The sequence below is a fragment of the Paroedura picta genome, chromosome 5 (genome assembly GCF_049243985.1).
Source record: "Paroedura picta isolate Pp20150507F chromosome 5, Ppicta_v3.0, whole genome shotgun sequence".
In the NCBI taxonomy this organism is placed as follows: Eukaryota; Metazoa; Chordata; class Lepidosauria; order Squamata; family Gekkonidae; genus Paroedura; species Paroedura picta.
The window spans coordinates 50,817,647-50,833,581 of NC_135373.1; positions in this window are offsets into that span (position 1 = coordinate 50,817,647).

The following is a 15,935-nucleotide window of genomic DNA, read 5'->3' on the forward strand; positions in this document are numbered from 1 at the left end:
TTAATACAGTATTTCAAGAGATGGCACACATTCCAAGGAGGGTAAATTCATCAGTGGTTACTAGTACCAGATTGTAAGCTGGAATCAGATGTGAACAGAGGAAATCCATCTCTATATAGGGTGTCTTGGGCTTCCATTTCCTGCTTTTGAGTTGATTGCTCTTAGACAACTGGCCGGATTCAGAAGGACAATTCTTATGTTATTATAGAATTGAAAGTTTTATTTCCATTTCAGTCATCAGAAGTGGAGTTGATTCACTCAAGTTGATTAAACTGCTGAATTTACAAGGTACGCCTTCCTTGATCAGTGTGAAATATAATAATTGTTTTCAAATAAATAACACCCTGAGTTATCAGAAACAGTGGTATGTACAAACTATATAACAGGCCTCATTATTAACAATAGAAGTGACCTCAGTAAATGAAAAAAGTAGTAAAGGGACAGCATAATGGTAAGGCTAGACTATGAATATTGGGAAGGGGTAGTGCCTCACTGTGCCATGATAGTTTAAACCCAGAGCTGGAGGGAGGACATTCACTCTCTTGTGCCAGTATCTGCTGAGATATAACATGACTAAAGAACTGGAGAGATATGGCTGAGCTATGGGTTTAAATGGCTATAGGTTTAAAAGCACACTAACATTTTTTAGTTTTGCTTCCCCTACCCCCCCCCCCCTTCAAAGGAAAAACAGAGCAAGGGGAAATCAAAGCAAAACCAAAGAGTTAAATGGGTTCATCATCAATTTTTTTTATGGTTCAGTGGCTGCCACCTAGCCATTTAAACCTAACAGCTGAATAGCAGACCCTGTGCTACTTCACTGTTAGGCTTAAATGGCTGGTCCCAAAAAGCTAAATCAAACAAGCCCAAAGTTAAGCAAATGTTCAGGGAAGGTGCCTTATCCAAACACTGGTTCCCAAGCTCTGGACCAGCCCAAGGTCATACTGAATTTTGACTCATGAGCTGGTTCGACCCCATCCTTAATGGCAACTAAATGGTTTCTCACTTTTTGGGGAAATATTGAGATTTCTAAATCATTCCTCAGGTTGCTCCTGGCTCTGTGATGAAGAATGGGCTGATTTCTTCCCCATGTGATACAAATGCATTACTGCTAAATCTTCCTGGAGAATTATTATCAATATAATCTCTGAACGAGTGAATATGAATATACCTTTGAAATCAGAACCCATCTTTTTGAATAAATGTACCTATAAAACATCAAGAATTAAGACTGAAAGCAATTATGTTAGACTGGTATTTGTACAACACTGTGACCGGTACATTCTTGATTTTCTCCTCCCAAAGCAGGATCTGTTAATCAAATATCTTCTTAAACTAGTGTGATTACCACTTTATTTTAGAGGGGGGGGGACATAGTCCCTTAGGAACTTAAATAAGAATTGATTTCCTGTGATGTTTTATATAACCACAATCTACTTTTCACCATGGTCAAATCTGTGGACTGACATTATGAACGGACAAGACTGAGCTTTACAGAAACCTGAGAAAAATCCTAGGTTTGCAGAAGGATTTGTTTTGGCATGGCCGTTTTGGCACTTGAAAAGGCACAGGGTGGTAGGGAAAGGATTCAACAGGCCCTCACAGCAGTTTAAAATCACTTTAAAATGGCAGCAGTCAACTTGTGGAGCCAAAGAGATCACCATCATGATTAATTGGGTGCTCAATTTACACATACGGGAGAATCAAAACAGTGTGCCGTTTCAGGCAGCAGTGGGTGGAGTTAATCTCTTTGAATCCTGGTCTTTGGGAAATCCCCTCCTGCACATGGAAAAATAGTGTTTCCCTTGATGTACTATTTTTACTAAGTGCAAGAAATTATCTTTCCATATGGCACTGGCAACCAGCAGGAAACTCTAGAAAGCAGAGAGTTAAATCAGTGTTGCAATGATGCAACATCAAATTTAGGGTAAATCTGGAAATGATAGCATTCTTTTTTTTAATTTTTGAATTTATATCCTGCCACTCCCAGTAAGCTGTCTCATGGCGGGTTGAAGATAAAACCCCAATACAAACATAAAACAATTAATTACCTCATTAAAACCACTTAAAAAATCCCATGACAGCAGCAACTCCAAAATCCCATACTCATCCATTTCTGTCTGGTGCCAGGAGGTCCCCCATGTGCCGGCTCACCACACACAGCAATGGTTGTCTCTACTAGTCTCTAGATCTTCTGTTTCCTCATCTGCTAGGGGGGCTGTCAGATCTTCCTGGTCTGGCCTCAACAGTAGGCCCAGTGGAAGAGCTCCATCTTACAGGTCCTGTGGAATGCTGAAAGCTCCATAGAGTGTCTGGTGAAGAGTGTCACTTGATGCAACTGTGTGACTTCTGGATTCATGCTGGAAATGACATTGCAGCATTGGCATAACACCAATCCCCCTCCCCCATATCTAGCTCTAGCTTCTCTGTGGAAGTTTCCATCAAAGTAGAAGACCTCACAAGCTTTAGTGACAGGGAACTCTGAATTTAAGTGAAATTCTGACACAGCAATGTTTTCAATGAAATCAATTAAATTATATTCAATCCTAACCAAGAAAAGATACAAAATGCACAATAATCCCTCAAAACATTTTTTTTAATTATGTTATATATACTTCTCATTTTCATTTGCAGCCCATGAAGCTATGTTGCCTTCTGGGAAAAGAAAACAGAACTGCCTCATGTTTCTCTCACTATTTCCAAAACATTTTGCTTCCAAAACAATTTCTTATCTCCAATGTCTACCAGTAAGTGCTACTTTTAAAGATGCTATTTCAATTAAATGCTGTTAGCCTCAGGACATATGGAATGAAAGCTTTATTCAAGACAAAACATGAGCTAAATTAATCTTCTAGAATTTGACCGTTGTAATGTTATATTAAGAACTATCAAACTCTATCAGATAAGAACAGATTTGTTTTTATTCCAGTAGCAGATCTAGTAGAAAGATCTAAAATTCCATTTTCTGGTTCAGAATACAAGTTCAGCAACCTGCACAAATGCCTTGAGCCTTTTCTTGCAAAGTGATCACATAAGATAAACATAATGTTTACCTGTAAGCTAAACAGCTGGCGGGTAATAATTGCAGCTATTAAATGTGGATTTATGTGGCACAGAATTACCGCCAAACAACCTGTCACAACTGCCAAGCTCAGATCCCTCCATAGCAGATTCCCAACCATTATTCCCTAGAAAGGAGATCTCCCGCAGATCCTAAAACATGCAGAGAAAACACAGCACTGCAATACCTTCAGGGGACACATCACACAAACTCTAAATCCAAAGATCTGAGACATACCCATCCCATACCTGAGCTGCCACTATCTACTGGACCCTATGATATCACACCTTGAACCTCAGCAACAAGAATGTTGGTGAGTCCAGATAGAAGCCAAACTCAGATAGAAGAATGGGATACAGAAATAAGAGCCCAAAACCCCCATTGAAGCAGGGTGGAACTGCCAAAGTTGCTATAAAATCTCTCAGTTGCTTCTGTACAACACAAAAGCTGCCTAATTTCATAGTCTTGAGAAGCCAGGTAGACAGGTCTTCCACAGTTCAGCAGTGAGTCTGGAAGCTGGCCTTGCCTGGACTCTCGCTTGTCTCTCTGCTTCTCTGGTGACAAGAACTGAACACCTAAGGAGCACAGGGATGGGCACAAACGGGCTGATGAAGTGAAGTTCACCATGAATTGGGGCCAATTCAGTGTTCGCACATTGAACTTCATGAACTGGAGAACCATGACGAACTACCAATTTTTTTTGATGTTATAGTCTGCATAATGTTTCACATAAGTTATAATGTTCTGTGTAAACCGCCCAGAGATGCAAAGAAATGGGCGGTATAGAAATCTAAATAAATACATTTGTGGTGGCTTGTGACGGTTCGAGAAGAGCAGTGCTCTTCACAAGAAAAAAGCTGTTTGGTTTAAGTGGCTTGGAACCATTTAAACTACCGCTTTTTTTCTGCTTCCTGCAGTTTTTCATGGGGAGCAGAAAACAGAGATTTAAATGGCCCTAATTTCTGTTCCCTGCAGAAGGCAATGGGGAGCAAGAACAGGATTTAAATGTCTTTCCAGGGACATCTGACCCCCCACTTTTCTGCTGACCCTGGCTTGCCATAGCCAGCAGAAAGATGGGAGGAAGTACCTTCTGGGGGCATTTTTCGGCTGGCCACAGCCAGAAGACAGAAGGAAGTAAAGTGTCCCCTGAGAGGTATTTCATCTCTCTCTTTTTTTAACTGGCCCTGCAAAAGCCGAACTACCGAACCACTAGCCATTTGTGTACCCTGTCTCTAGAAGAAGGCAACTGTGGAAGCCCACATAGACATTCAGCCCCCTGGTATTTTGCATCAGGGAAAGTGCCCCAGGAGGAAGTGGGGTACTTACTGCTGTGTCCCAAAGGACAGGCCTCTCACCCTAACAGCTCACTTGTGCCTAGATCCCACCAACAAAGGTTTATAAGACTATCTTGACTAAAAGTCTGTGTTTGTTACAATCTCTGGTGGGAAGGAGTGTGTGGTGGCTGCTAGATAAGCCAGATGCTCCTTCTCTTAAACACAATGTGAATGTAACCAACAGAAAATCCATCAATCCGGAGAGAGCCCAAAATGAAGTAAAAGATTGACTCCAGGCATTGTAGAACAATAAATAAAGTTTGTTTAATTAATCTCTTTTGTATGTCTTAAACTGGTAAAGCCAAATTGGTTCCCAGGTATAAAATCTCCCATTTTCTGCATACAACTTCGTCAGTGGCTTTTACCTTCATAATTTTAATTTCCAATTTTACTCAATATTGTCTCCATATTTCTCATATCATAGCCAACTGCTCAATCTGTATGTGGAACATCCATTGACAATTTTACTAATAGGTCCTCCATTGCATAATTATCTATTAGTAAAATTTTCAATGGATCCTCCATATACTGATTGAGCAGTTGGCCATGATATATTATGAGAAGTATGGAGACAATATTGAGTAAAATTGGACCTGTTTTGGCTTTACCTGTTTAATTAAAAGACATAAACAAGAGATTAATTAAACAAGCTCCATTTATTGTTCTACAATGCCTGAAGTTGATCTTTTTCTTCATTTTGGACCTTCTCGTAGATACAACAGGGGCATGAGCATCATTCTCAAAGTAATGCTGCTAAAGCAGTGGTCTCCAACCTGCGGGCCGCGGCCCGGTGCCGGGCCGCGAAGGTCATGGCGCTGGGCCGCGGCTCCCTCTCCCCGCCCCCCCCCCCGCAGTAAAAAACTTCCCAGGCCGCAAGCTTGCGGCCCGGGAAGCTTCTTACTGCGGGAGGGCGGGGAGAGGGAATCAGGGCCGGGCCGCGCATCGCTGTGCTAGAGGACCTTACACTGGTGGGGGAAGAGAAAGGCTACAGTTCAGCTCCTCTTTGCCCAATCAACAGAACACACTAGTAGCACCAGAGTTGCACTGCAGAACGTGTAAGGCACAGGATTGCTCTGTCCATGTTGTAAGCTGCCCCAAGTACTCTATAGGGAGACGGTGTAGTAATTCAAGGCCCATTCTCAGACACTTTTTTTCACAGAGGGAGCAAATTCGTGTCACGAGAATTAAAACAGTGGGGCTTATTGGTTATGCTTTTTGTGGGGATAGAGAGAAAATAATCTCATCCCAAACTTATTTGGGATTTCCTCTTCCACCCCACTTTTTCCAGGAAATTCCATTATCCTTGCTCTCTTTCTGTCTTTTTCTTCTTTCATTTTCTCAACCTCTCCTTATTTCTCCTCTCTTCCTGCCTGGAATGATCTCTGTCTCATTACTCCTAATTGTCCTTCCATTGTTTGGTTTCAAAAATATCTAGAAGCAGTAACACCACAACAAACAGTTAATGTTGCTGCAGTGTCAAGGACCACTTTTTGATCTTGCTTTTCCTCCAAGGCATGAATTCAAGATAAACAACTGTTGACCATTTAATATTTTATTCTTCATATCCCCAGATGCATTGAGTTGAAAGAAAACAAGGTATAATTTACAGAATACCAGAATCCAGGCGCCATCCCTGTATATTTTTTGCTATAAATAGTAATCTTTAGTGCAATCTAATGTCTTGTATTAAACTGGAGTAACAGTGGAATAAATCTCATTTATTTCCAACAGTAATTTAGTTGGGGTTTCTTTGACACAAATACCAGAATACTCAAGCATTTCTCAAGGACAGGAGGGTGAAAGCTGCCATGGCTCAAACTACTGATCAGACTGGCCATCTCTCATTGTCAATACTGGAACAGTCTTTCTGTATAATATTAGTCACAAAGATAGCCTGTCCATAAAGCCTTGCACTCACAAATTTCCGGGGACAATTTGGCACAATTTCCCTTTGACACAATCCTTCATTCTATGGTATTAAAGGAATGTGCCACAGGGGAAGGATTTCTCTGGACTAATAGCCTGGATGTGGGTGGCAATAATAAATTCTTGGATCAAAGGAGTGGAGGCTGGCTAGCAAACCAACATTTGTTCTCACCCTTCGGCAGTGATTACGTGAAATATAACAGGGTGTGGGCTGTCAGAATTTTGCTGCTGGCACTAGACGCAGCAAGTGGCAGGCCAAAGCCAGAGCTAGAATCATGAGCCATATAATTAAAGGCTAGGCAAGAGGCTAGTGCCAAGCCAACAGCTGGGGCCTGGCAGTGGATCAGGAACCTAATGGTCCAAGCCGCAATGGTTACAGTCAGGAACAAGGAGTGACACAGCTGGAGATGCAATGCTGACCTTGCAGCATATCCTTTGAACATTTCTTTTTCAAGCACCACAGATAATTCATATCTCAGAGCATTGGGGGCTGTATATCTGTACTTCTTTTGGAAACTATTTAAAGTCAGTTGTAGCTTTATATTGGGAAAGGGCTCCATAAATTTGTGTACCTTACAAAATTTATATAGAATCTTCAATGAACTGCCTCTGGATAATACTATATCTGGAATCAGGATCTCTAAGGTATTAAAAAAGTTAAAAGGGAATCAGGCCAGACACTGTTTATGAACCCTTTCCTCCCTGCTGTTTTCCCAGGCTCAAACTTTATGCCCGATTTAAGTTTGGATATAGCAATGCTCTGTGAACAGAGAAGAAAAGGAAAGAAAGCCCTCCAGGTGATACCAAGCTTTATCCAGACCAGGGATTCCCAACCAGGGGTCCATGAACCCTGGGGGCTGCGGGAGTTCTAAAGGGGGAAGTAGCATGGTATGTTGTAGGGTTCGAGGCTGTCTTGTCAGCTGCTACTGAGAAGGCAAGGGGAGGGAATAAGATGAATGCTAAAGGTGTGGGTAGTAACATCACTTCTAGGGGTGTGGCAGGGGGCATGGCCAGCTGATGTCACTTCTGGGGTTCCTCAAAGTCTGAAAAATTGTTCTAGGGGCCCCTCCATGGTCAAAATGTTGACAAAGGCTTATCTAGACAGAACTGTATGAGGGAGTAACTTATTTCCAAAGGGTACCTTCTTTCCTTGTCTATCTGAAGAATACTACTCTTGAAAACCAGCTTGGTGTAGTGGTTAAGAATGGTGGGTTTGATTCCTCACTACTCCACATGCAGCCAGCTGGGTGACCTTGGGCCAATCACAGTTCTCTCAGAGGTCTCTCATCCTCACAGGGTGTCTGTTGTGGAGAGAGGAAGGGTAGGTTATTATAAGCTGTTTTGAAACTCCTTTGGGTAGTCAAAAGCAGGGTACAAAAAGCCAGCTCTTCTCAGAGCAATCTAGAACTCTCTGAGCAGCCAGTTTTATTTCTTCTCCTTCCTATCCAAATTATTAGTTCCTAAATAAAAGTTTATTTAGTCTTTTGATCAGTCCAGTGTCATAATTGCTGCATAGGCACTCTAGCAAACAGGTACCCAAAGAACGCACAGCAAACAAATAAAAAAGATAAAACTAGAGAGAAGCTATTCAAGTGCTAGAAAGAGCAGAGCAAAAGCTAGAATAAAAGCTAAAGAATCTCCTGCAATGCTAATGGATGTTGAATAGACAGGCTCGCAAACAATAATTACCGGTGTTGAAGAGAAAGAATGTTCTTGCAATCCTCTTTTGGATCACACACTGGAAGACCAGCAGGAGGAGAACCCACCACCTCCCAAAGAACAGGCTTCCTCTGGAGGTGGTGGGTTCTCCATCTTTGGAGATTTTTAAACAGAGGCTGGATAGCCAGCTGATGGAGAGGCTGATTCTGTGAAGGTTCCAGGAGGTGGAAGGTTACAGTGGATGAGCGAAAGGGTTGTGAGTGTCCTGCATAGTGCAGGGGGTTGGACTAGATGACCCAGGAGGTCCCTTCCAACTCTATGATTCTAAGACATGCACTGTCATCTGGAGTCTGCTCCAACAGGCTTGCTCTGCAGTTTTTTCAGTTCTATGCAAGCCGATAAAGAGGTATGAGAGGTATTGCAGAGATTACATGTGAAATCCATTTTAACAAGGGAAATATACCTCCAGAAGCATAAAAATAAAATAAATTAAATAAAATGATGACTTAGTAGTTTGAAAAAAGAATTTAGTCATCGCTACCTATCCTGGCATTAAATTTGCCACTCATACTAAAGGAATTCCTAGAAAATGAGTGTGTAAACTGTCAACTATTTTTCCCAAACCTTTGCACCATTGTAGCGAATGTGGATGGGGGACTATAAATTGAGGAGAAAATAACAGTCAAATCATACAGTTCTAGAAAGCAAGCAACAATTAAATTGTTTGCCATCAAAAGATCATGGAGAGCAGTATTCAGTTTAGATAATATTAGACAAGCAAGACCACTCCTGTGGCTTACCCCTCCCCCCAGACCTAAGACTCTGGAAATAGTGTATGGGGGTGGGGAGTTCATCCATTAACCAAGTCTTCTGAAGGACTAAAATATCAAAGGAGGCTGGAAATGCTTTGGTATCCTTACAATGAGTTCTCAAAATCCATCTGGCTATATTCCAATTTAAAACATGTAGCCCATGAGCTCCACTCAGTTAATCCCTTAGTACAATAGTCTAATATTGCCAGATTGTTAGTACTTCCTGCATTCATTATGATTTTTGGCCCAAGCGGGATAGGGATCTTCTCCTCTAATGGGCTAGGGACTCATAACTGTTTTCCAGCTGGGGAACACTGATTTCTCCAGTGTGGTGGGTTCTCATTTCTGTCAGAAGACTTATGTACAGCAGCTGAGATAAAAACTGCACTTAGCAGATGTAAAAATATTCTGAAGGCATTGGTTCTGGAAAACTGTTCTGCAAGTTTTTAGATGGTGCAGACAGAGATGGTGCAAGCCGTTGTCTTTGTTACAACTGCTTTTACTTTTCAGGTCTAGAAAATATTATTTCTGTAAGAGTTATCAGGAAGAAAGGAATTGGGGGAAATTTTGATATTTCATCAGTCAGGAGAGACTTCATTGCAAAAGCTAGCATGAATGAAGAATTCTACAGACGAATGTCACAAAGAGAAAGCAAATTTTGGAAGGCAATGCAATCACAAGAGTTGCATCAAAATATGGCACCTGCATCTAGGACAAGGGGAATAAACCTACATGGGGGGAAAGCCTACTTGCAATAAGCCTACTTGGAAAAAAAGAACTTAGCAAAATGTATGCAGCTAACCAATGGGCTGTTACAAGCTACCAAAAAAAAATTCTGAGTAAAAAAGGTGAAAGACCTGGGAGCACAGTTTGACTGTTTCCACCTGGCTCCCCCTCGGTGTGGCAGCTTTCAGAGCCGAAGCTCCTCCCTGATGAAGGGAACTTTGACTCTTGAAAATGTATACCTTCAAATTCTTGGTGCCTAAGGTGTTACTGGACTAGAATCTTACTATCAGTTTGGTGTAGTGGTTAGGAGTGCAGATTTCTAATCTGGCATGCCAGGTTTGATTCGGGACTCCCCCACATGCAGCCAGCTGGGTGACCTTGGGCTCACCACAGCACCGATAAAGCTGTTCTGACTGAGCAGTGATATCAGGGCTCTCTCAGCCACACCCACCTCATAGGGTGTCTGTTGTAAAGCAATAGCATAGTATTAGTAAAGCAGTAGTAAAGCAGTAGTAAAGCAACAGTAAAGTACTAGTAAAGCAATAGTAAAACAATAGTAAAGTATTAGCAATTAGTAAAGCAGTAGTGAAGTATTAGTAAAGCAGTAGTAAAGCAGTAGTAAAGTAATAGTAAAACAGTAGTGAAATAATAGTAACATAGAGGTGAAGTAGTAGTGAAGTAGTAGTAGTAGTCGTAAAATGAAGCTGTGTGGCTTTAACAGGAAAGTGGCATCTGACTACCTCTTTCAATTTTGTACTAATGAAGCAAGCTGTATGAATGTAGTACAGCATAGAGCAGGCAGTAGGGGATAGATTTGGAACAATATCAGCTTTTTGTAGCAGCCCACTTGTACTACATGTTCATCCATTAACCAAGTCTCCTGAAGGACTAACATATCAAAGGAGGCTGGAAATGCTTTGGTATCCTTACAATGAGTTCTCAAAAGCCATCTGGCTATATTCCAATTTAATACATGTAGCCCGTGAGACTTTTTTAATGGATGAACATGTAGTACAAGTGGGCTGCTACAAAAAGCTGATATTGTTCCAAATCTATCCCCTGTACTACATTGTAATACTTTACTATTGCTTTACTACTACTTGAATAAATTAAAATTAAAAAAATCATTTCAGGGGCCTAATTCTTCCCTTTCCAATCACACCCACCCCACTCTAGCTTCTATTAGTTGGGATTTTCATTTCAACAATAATAAGAAAGAGACACCTCCCTCCCTATCCATAACAGTTCTCAAGTATTGGGCCATATGCATATGCTAGGAAGATTAAAAAAAATATTATTATGAATCTGACCTACCAAATTGCAAAGCTGCAGGCCTGAGTACATTGATTAAATTATCTCTTAAAACTTTTTGGCAGTCTAGACTGCGTCTTGTCTTCTGATCTTCTAAGCCACCGTATCAGTGTATTCAATACTGAAGACTGCCAGTGAGGGGAAGCTCACCACCTCCTTAGGCGTCCTATTCTAATAGATATACTACTACAGAGCATTAGCATCCATGTTTAAGGGTGTTTACTATTAGAATACAAGTTGTATGGCAGAGTTACTGTACAATGTTATACAATGTTTTCTTCCAATGCTTATAAAAATTCTTTGTCTCATGCTTTTCTTTTAGACAGTACAGGAGACTTCTTTAAAGTTAATACATAAACTGTTTTTAATAGGAGAAGCATGATGCATTCACGTTATCATGCTCCCTACCTCACCCCAAAAGGAAAGAACCACGTATATCTTCTCTGAATTTGAAAATAACTTATAGAAAAGCAATCTCCCACTTTAATTAGTATTTCTAGAATATATGCAGTATTGACAGCACCAAGTGCATCTAATTACAGAAGTTAGGTAAGTTTCTACTGGAGATAGAACTTGTTCTGTCATCTGAAGAAAGCCAGTCCCACTGACTTGAGCTATGGGGGAATTAATATTTTCTCTTTGCAACTCCTCGGTCCTCCTTGTTTCCTAATTGTATCTAAGCCAAGATGCCATTAAAGTGGTCTTTTAAAATGTTATTGAGGTGGTTTAATATGACCTCTCACACTGGTTGTTTGTTACAATTCAATTGTTACTGAAATTTTATGGAGTGTTTATATGTTCTTATGAACCATCTTGAATGTTAACGGGGTAGAAAAGCAGCATATAAATCTCTAAAACTAATGAATATGAATAAATAAAACAGGTAAAATACAGTAAAGAATGAGTGTCAGTTAAACAATTGCTATTTTCATGGAGCTAATACCTGGTCACATTGATTTAAAGATGGATTAGATTCTGCATCATGGGTGGTCCTCCAAATAAGGCTACTGTTGACTCTCTGAGTTTTTAAATTCCAAGGACAAGTTTTATTATGTGTGCATGGTTTATTTCTCTGAAAGTGAGTAATTTCAAGTATAGGTTTCTTGACATGATGTCCTATTTTTGTATGATTTATTAACCCTGAGCAACCAGATCTGGTTTTCTACCAATTCAATATTAAAAGTATTCTTTCTCAAAATATTCTACCAGACTTATTTGAATTCAATTAAAAAGTCACAATATGTAAAGGAAACATATTTTGATACCTTTAGTCAGCCATAATCCCTAGTCTAAATCTAACTGTATTCTTAAATTGGTGTATATACTTTATGAATATAAGATCTTGTTTGTTACACAAATATTCCTATGAATAAATCAATTTTTTATTTGGAGGTTTGAAATAAGCCAAACCTTCACTCTTTTCCTAATTGGCCAGACAATGGTGGTGGTGGTGGTGGGGACTGGGGGAGTCAGTTCAATTCAGACAAATGCTAATAAGTCTAGAAAATGAGATGATGAATCCCCCATTTTAAGCAAGGAACAGAGATTTAGAGATGTTGAATACTAGAGAGACTTCAGGAAGCTTCTTTGACCCTGCTTGACCCGGTCAGTGGGTGGGAAAAAGAGAGGTGATATACTCAGGGGAGCAAGGAGGAAGACTTCTTTTGGTGCTGAGTCAATTAGAGCAGTCAGAACTCCTAACTGAGATCTGGAGGAGGCAGCCATTGCCATGTGTTGACCTAGAGAGTTGAAGGAAACTGCAAGTTAATGGAAACTCTGTAGGTATCTAAGGAGCCTGTCCTATATTTTAACATTTGATAGGAACTGTTGGGCATTGGTGTTGCAATTTCCTGGAAGTTGGGTTGGATTTGGGTCCTTGTCGCTGATCTCATCCAAAAGCCCAGCAGATGAGTAAATCATGTTGTTCATTGGATATTATCTATGCCTGAACAGCTCTGGAAGTACCAATGATTGTGGTGAAGCAGTTTTGTGTATACATTGGTCGCAGAAATATAAGTTCGTCCCCAGAGGAAGATAGTAACTTGCAAGTATAAATCAATTTCTCAAACTGCTTTTACTATTGAGATTGATCCCAGAATTTACATATTTAACATCTAGCATAAAATTTCATGACATACTATACTGCAACTTTGCACAATGACTCCTTATGTTGGGATGCAACATTTAGTGTACCCAATACAACAGCTTTCCTAACAGAGGCTTACTGTTAGAATGTGCATTAAGTATATTACTAATGTATTGCTTAAGAGGCACAAGAAGCCCATTGTGCAAAACTCTTTCATAACGATGCATTTTAACCAGAGCAAAGAGAAGCACCCTGTTAAATTCAAATGGTTTCCACATGGATAGCAATTAGTAGAACCACAGGAGACTATAAATTCTTGTGTTCTCCAGAAGATACTATTTCTCTGCTAATCTATACAATGTTTCATTCTTGCAAAAGAGAACTCAAACTACTGAGTTACTTAACAGGAAGAGAAAAAGGGTATTACAAAATTCCAAACATTTAAGAAACCCCTGTAATGGGTCACTTGCCTGCTCACCACTCACATATCAGACTTCTCCATGCTCCTGTTAAAACGAGTGTGGGTCATTTTTCTAAACTTTAATTGGTCTTTTGTGTTTGTCTCAGCAATCAAGCATAGAAATGGCAAAGAAAGAAGTACCCAATTGCACAGGGGAGCCATAAATTACTACAGTGTATTAACAAAGGAACCTTAGCTACAGCTCTTGCAATTCATCTCCAAGTGTTTTCTTCCATTACTAAGTAATGGAATGATGGATCAAATGACACCCATAGCCAGCCAAACTTTGTTTCCCCTCCCGATTGTCCCTCTCAGTCCATCCCCACAGTATTTCTATTCATGAACCCAACTTGGTCACACTTGGTTTATATGAAAAACAAATGATTTTTCATACACTAGCTCAGAGCTAAGGATGTTTCTGAATACTTCCTGGAAGTCTTGTTAGAACACATTGTTCTAATGTTTACAGCGCTGTACAGTGTTCTGTGTATTTTCCTTCTCATTTTACATGAATAAGTCCCTCAAGCGGGGATGGGGTTAAATATATATTTGATATGAATGGAAATGTTGGGAGTGCTGAGGAAGAAGGAAGTGAAATATCTACACAAATAAAATCTATGGAAATTCACCATGGGTCATTGAACAGACTTGAACACTGAATTCAGCAACAATACAGAATAAATCTTAGATGGAATGGAAACAATGGCATTCATCTGAGCTTACATTAAAGACAGGTGCCATATGGAATAAATGCCAGTAATATGCAATAGGAATGGAAGAATGTCATTCCCGGCCAATAGGGATTTGTGGAAGTTCCAATTTTAAATAAGGAGATAAATAAGGCTTGATCGTGAAAAATCAGGCAAAAATATATTTTATTACTTGGCTTCAAATTCAAAAAAAAAATATCCTGATGTGCTTCACCAACAGGATTTGTCAGGGGGATCCGTAATATACAGTTATACCACTGAATTTACATAAATCCTGATAGTTAAAATTATATAAATATGATATATTACAAATCAAAATCCAGGCTGCAAAACATTATTCACATACAAAATTGCCAGAGCTCATCCTGTCCTTGAGATTGGAAGAAGAGGAGAGATAAAATATGACTGTCCCAAACCCAACAGATTTGGCTAAGATTAAGACTCTTTTTCTGGGCCTAAACCAGTTAACCTTGCAGTAGTTCTTCAAAAAATTGTATAAGGTCAGTAATAACATGACGATCCTGCGTTGAGCAGGGGGTTGGACTAGATGGCCTGTATGCCCCCTTCCAACTCTATGATTCTATGATTCTATGATTCTATGATACTGGAAGAACTGTTGTATTGACAAAATATTTTTTTTTACAGAAGTTGAAGCAATTCTAGAGATGCAGTGGTCCCTTTGGATGTCAATATCTGGGGTCCAATCTGCTTTATTTTTCAGTAGCAGCCTTTTCATTGTACAGTTTAATTTCTGAACAGCCAATTAATAAAATCAGGGGGACCATGATTATTTTCAATAAAGCTTAAACAATGGAGCACTTGTTCATTTCAATTTAATATTACCTTTATGCTATATCTGATCTTGTTTCTAGTTGTTTTTTCAACATAAGGTTTATTAATGGGGCATTGAATATATAAAATGCAGAGAGTTACATATTGTGACATCCTTTAGTATGGACTTTTTCTTATTTAAAGTGTTGACAAGTATTTCATGTTAACTTACAACCGCCTGCACCTGCTACACTATGCTCCTGCAGGGAGGCTTATATCATGCTCCTCCCTAATCTCAAAATAGGAATTTTATGAGCAATACTAGAACTCAATTTGTTTTGGAATTTTAACTTCATTAGATTTTATGTTGTATTTTAGAATGGCATGTGATTTTAATGATGTTGTGATCCACCCTGCGTCAGGTGGGAGAGGGCAGAATAAAAGTTTAAATAGTAATAAATAACAATTTCCATTTCTACAGGCAAAATGTTCCTGAGGAGGGTTAGTGCCAGGTACAACTGTTTGTTGACTAGCACATTTTTGGGTATTATTATGAACAGGATTGGCTAAACTGTGGCTCTCCAGATATCCATGGACTACAATTACCATGAACCCCTGTCAGTACTATGCTGGCAGAGGCTCATGGTAATTGTAGTCCATGGACATCTGGAGAGCCATAATTTGGCCACCCCTAGACCAGATATTCCTTCAGATTTTTAGTTCTTCTAAAAACAATCATACGGGTTTTCTCACACAAAGGAATAATCTCTGCTGTTGTTAGGTGCGAAGTCATGTCCAACACATCGCGACCCCATAGACAATGATCCTCCAGGCCTTCCTGTCCTCTACCTTTCCTCGAAGTCCATTTAAGTTTGCACCTACTGCTTCAGTGACTCCATCGAGCCACCTCATTCTCTGTCGTCCCCTTCTTCTTTTGCCCTCAATCGCTCCCAGCATTAGGCTCTTCTCCAGGGAGTCCTTCCTTACAGGCTTTTAGATAAGCAGACTGGAACATACAATTTGGATAGCCCCTACAAGCTAAATTATGTTTAAGAATGCAAGCTTTCCTTTTGATGTCAAAA